Source organism: Mastomys coucha, unplaced genomic scaffold (assembly GCF_008632895.1).
Source record: "Mastomys coucha isolate ucsf_1 unplaced genomic scaffold, UCSF_Mcou_1 pScaffold23, whole genome shotgun sequence".
Taxonomy (NCBI): domain Eukaryota; kingdom Metazoa; phylum Chordata; class Mammalia; order Rodentia; family Muridae; genus Mastomys; species Mastomys coucha.
Window position 1 is genome coordinate 112,185,146 of NW_022196906.1, and position 5,404 is coordinate 112,190,549.

Below are 5,404 nucleotides of genomic sequence, written 5' to 3' on the forward strand. Positions count from 1 at the left end.
TGAGTTCCAGGACAGCCAGGGCTACACAGAGAAACCCTGTCTCAAACAAACAAACAAACAAAAAATCTTTTTCTTTTGGGGGGGTTTGGGAGGGCTGTTTGTTTGTTTGTTTGTTTGAGGCAGGGTTTCTCTGCATGACAGTCCTGGCTGTCCTGGAAGTTGCTTTGTAGACCAGGCTGGGCTCAAACTCACAGAGATCTGACTGCTTCTCTGCCTCTGAGTTTAAGGTAAGAGCCAGGATTAAAAGCGTGCACCACCACACCCGCAAAATTGTTTTCTTGATGGCTCTGCTTTGCAGTATTTGAGCTATGGGGTGCTTAAAGAAAGGGAGCTTCGGACCTTACCTCCCACCACCAACCGCATCCAGTCCTGCCCACCGCCCCTTGCCTCCCGCCACCAACTGCATCCAGTCCTGCCCACCGCCCCTCACCTCCCGCCACCAACCGCATCCAGTCATGCCCACCGCCCCTTACCTCCTGCCACCAACCGCATCCAGTCGTGCCCACCGCCCCTTCTGTTTTCTTTCAGAGACTATATTCTTGCAAATTTTCTACCTGCCTTCCTGCTTTGCTGCCTTTCGGTCCTGTGCCCTTACACATTCTGAAGCATAAAGCAAATCATGTCCTTTCTCTAAAGACTTACACATTATCTTCAGGAGTCTGGAGAGAAGACTCAGTGGTTAAGAGTACTTGCTCTTTCAGAGGACTGGCGTTGGATCCCCTGCACCTGCATGGTGGCTCACACCCGTCTGTACCTCCAGTCCCAGGGGATCTGACTTCCAATGGCACAGACACACACAGGGTGGTCAGATGTACATGCAGCCAAAATACCCGTACACAGAATTTTTGTTTGTTAAAAAAATAAATCCAGGATAAAATGTCAAACCCGGTGTAATGCTTGAAAATACCTATTTTCTTAATTCTGAAAACAATTCTGTCAAGTATCTTTTATGATCTCCATTTGTAAAAAGGCTCAAGAATCTTTTTTCTTTTCTTCAGGTTCAGCTCTTTATTGGACATGTTAACAAATGCAGTTTGGTCAAAAAGACCAAAGCCCATGTCATCTTCCGACTCCTTGGACTCCTCCTTCTTTGCTTCCACTTTCCTCTCCTCAGCTGGGGCAGCAGCAGTGGATGGAGAAGGGCCAGCAGCAGGCGCAGCTCCAGCTGCAGGAGCGGGCCCTCCAGCTCCTACATTGCAGATGAGACTCCCAATGTTGACATGGGCCAGGGCCTTTGCAAACAAGCCAGGCCAGAAAGGTTCAACATTGACACCCACTGCTTTAATGAGGGCATTGATCTTATCCTCTGTGACCCTCACCTCATCGTCCTGCAGGATGAGGGCAAAGTAGATGCAGGCGAGCTCGGAGACAGAAGCCATGTTGTGGACTGCCAGCGCGGTGCTAGTCGCCGGATGAACTGAGGGCCCCACCCGAACGCGGCCTTAGCTTCCTCGGAAGAACCGAGCACCTTGGAGGCAGCTGAGGAAAGACCAGACTCAAGAATCTTAAACCATCAAATCTGGGGTGACGTGGATTCAAATTGACTTTCTTATCTCTAGGCCCATTGACTTTAATATTAAAGTTGTGGTCTCTTTAGTAAAGTCTTCATCTCAGAAAATGGAATGTTCTGGAATCAGTCTGTAGTTCCTCTCCCTATGGTTACTAACATCATTGCAGCAGGGAGCAACGCCATGACCAATTGGCTCCTGTGACAGAGAAGGATAAAGGAGAGGACATTTACCTGCGTGGCCAAGCCTGTAAGCCTGCTGAGCCTTTGCTGCCCACTGGGGACAAATTCAAGCTTGGAGACAAGATCTTCCAGCTCACGCACAATGTTCCTGAGAAGACACAGCAGGAACCCTAGTCTTGCTCATGCTCTGTCCGCACACCAGAGCGAGGCAAACCCATCCACAACAGACACACTGAAACCCTGTGTTAAATTATCCAAATGTACCAGGTAACCTCGCATGTTTGAACGTTTTAAAATCTGACAGCTGACCACATCTGCAGAGGTCTATAGCTGACTGGCGGTTCACAGGCCAACCTCAGAAATGCCAGGGTTGCTTATAACACTTCACTCATTTTCTTTCCCAAGTGGCTTCAGTAGCTAGTTGGATTTAATGTTTTTCTTCTCACTTTTCTTTAGAAACTCAAGGCTCTTTTTAGCCTTTTTTGCCCATGAGCCCTTCATATAAACTTGAAATATTTTTCCCAGCATCATTCCCTCCATGGCAACTACTACACTGACTAGTGAGCTTTGTGTGTACAGAAAATTAATTCAATATCCTGTGTGTTTAATGAAAAAAAAAATCCAGAGCATTTTATCTTTGAGAATATTTTAAGTAGAAAAGAATGTTTTACTTCCAAAAGATAAAAATATTTCAGGGATTTCTTTGTTTGATTGGTGGTTTGGTTGTTTGGTTGTTGGTTGGTTGGGTTTTTTGTTTTGTTTTGCTTTGTTTTGTTTTGCACCATACCACCCTGTCTTCAACACCCCATGTGGGTCTGCCAGTTATTAGATTTTAGCTACTAAACGAGCTGTACACATTTTGTTATGTTTCAGCTTGTTTTGTTTTGAGTCAGGGTCTCATGTATCCCAGGTTGACCTTGAACTCCCTATGTAGCCAAGGGTAACCCTGAATTGCTGGCCTGCCTGCTTCCACTTCCCCAGTATGCTGGGTTACAGGTGGATGCCACCATTCCCCGGCAGTTCTGAAATAGTGGATTTCATTGTGGGGCCTATAGCTATGTAAATACTTAAAATGTTGTCTACAAAAGCCTTCAGTCCTAGCACTTGAGAGGCAGAGGCAGGAGGAATGATGTAAACTCAAGGCTAGCCTATTCTGTATAGTGAATTCAGTAGGAGTTCAGTGAATCCAGGTCAGCTAGGGCTACATACTGAAACCTTGTCTCAGAAGAACACAAATAAACAAATGAAGGACTTCAGTGAATCCAGGTCGGCTAGGGCTACACACTGAAACCTTGTCTCAGAAGAACACAAAAAAACAAATGAAGCCATCGGTGGAAAACCCCACCTAAATTAAAGGAAAGATATACCATGTTCTTAAACTGAAAGACATAATACAATTAAGATGTCCAGCATGTGAGTTACAACTTCAATGCGGCTGCAGGTGGAACTCTCCCAGCATATAAGATCTATCAACACCCTGGCTTAAACCAGAGAGCTAAAACTACTAGACTGTGGAACCTATGGCAAAGCTTGCTGGTCAGTACAGGGTGGGTTAAAGGTCTAAATATAAAGCCCAAACCAGAGACCTACTAGAAGAAAACAGGGAAAAGCCTGGTGATACCAGTATGTGCAGTGACTTCTTGAATATCATATAAAAGCTCAGACAACAGAAGTATTACTAGACAGGTAAACTCATTGAACTGAAAAGCTTCTCTCCAGAGCTGAGAACATTATCCCTGAGAGAAGAGGCAATATATGGAATGGGGGAGATTTCTTCAAACCATACGTCTCATAAAAAGTTAACACTCAACATGTATAAAGACATAGACAAGCCAACAATAAGAAAATAACCTAATTAGAATGGATGAAATATCTGAATAGTTGTTTCTCAAAACAGAAGGGAACCTGGAGAGATGGCTGGGGACTGGAGAGATGGCTCAGAGGTTAAGAGCACTGGCTGCTCTTCCAGAGGTTCTGAGTTCAATTCCCAGCAACCACTTGGTGACTCACAACTATCTGTAATGGGATCTGATGCCCTCTTCTGGTGTGTCTGAAGGCAGCGACAGTGTACTCACATAAAATAAATAAATAAATCTTTTTTTAAAAAAAGGTTGCGGGAGAGGAAGAAAGAAGAAGAGGGGAAGGGGGAAAAGAAGAGGAGGAGCAGAGAGGAGGGGAGAAGAGGAGGAAGGGGAAGCCACCATACAGATGGCCAACAGGAAGATGAGCAAATGCTCAGCTTCATTAATCATCAGGGAAATGCCAATCAAAACCACAGCGTCCCATCACCCCACACTTGCTAGAATGGCTATTACTAAAAAGAACAAGATCAAGACCCAGAGAGGGGGCGGAGAAGGCAGAACTCCTGTAAATTAGCATTGCCACGGGCCACACCATGGAAGGGTTTCTTTTAAAGAAACTTCTCTCTTATTTAACAATACTGCTGCTAGGTGTACAGTTCAAGAAAATGAAGTGTTCTCTGAGCCCCTGTGCTGATTGTACACAATTCACGGCAGGCCAGACTGGAGCCAACCTACATGGCCACCAGTGAGTAAGCGGGAGGGGGGGTGGAGGATGTGGTATGCTTCCACAGCAGAATGTCTTCAGCCGCAAAAATCATGAGACGGCATCCATTTGCACAGTATGGAAAGGCTGAAGGTCATTATGTTAAGTGAAAGAAGCCAGGCCCAAAAAGACAAACATCCATGATCTCACTTACTCACCAATGGGCTCACCAATAGCTACTGACGTCATAGAGCAGTGGATCTCAACCTTCCTAGTGCCGAGACCCTCGAATGCAGTGCCTCATGTCGTGGTGACCCCACCCCCCATCAAATTACTTTCATTGCTATTTCATAACTGTAATTTTGCTACTGCTATGAATTGAAATTATAAATATCTGATATGTAGGATATCTGACCCATGACCCCTGTGAGAGTTGCAACCCACAGGTTGAGAACTGCCGTCTCAGAGGCTATAGAGAACAAATTTAAAATCTCTGTTGTCTAACACAGCAGCATCACACTCTGTTACCACCACAGTGTGCTGTATCCTTGAGAACTGCTAAGTAAGGAGGGAGAGGGAGCTTAGGAGCTAAGAACAACACTGTGCTGGCAGAGAAGCCAAGGTCCGTTCTCACCTCCCAAACCAGACCTGCACGCTCATGCACATACTGACACACAGACACACAGACATATATAAATAAAAGGTTTTTAAAAAAAAAAATCAGGCGTGGTGTCACATGCCTTTAATCCCAGGACTCCAGCGGTAGATCTTTATGAGTTCAAGGCCAGCCTGGACTACACAGGAAGTTGTAGGTCCCTAGGGAGTGAGACCCTGTGTAGTTGAGATTGCTCTATGAGGTCAGTAGCTATTGGAGATCCTATTTGTAAGAAAGGAAGGAAATTACAAAGAAAATGGAGTCAAGTGTCTTCACAACAAGAAATGATAAACATGTGCAATAATTCCTGAGTTAACTCCATTTAGCCATTCTAAATAGCATTAATATCATTGAAAACATTTTGTATATAAAACACATACTTTTGTCAATATAAAATGGGTAACTTTAAAAGATAAGGGACTGGAGGCACTGCTCAGTGTTTTAGAGAATGTCCTTCTCTTCTGAAGGGACTGGGTTTGGTTCCCAGAACCTACAGGAGGCAGCTCACAACCTGTAATTCCAACCTCAGTATGACACTGTTCTCTGGCCTCCAA

At 44.9% G+C, this 5,404-nt stretch overlaps 1 pseudogene; it reads right to left on the reverse strand.

The window, feature by feature from the left end:
• Positions 1-947: 947 nt before the first annotated feature.
• LOC116073716 lies at positions 948-1,379 on the reverse strand (annotated as a pseudogene).
• Positions 1,380-5,404: the final 4,025 nt, after the last annotated feature.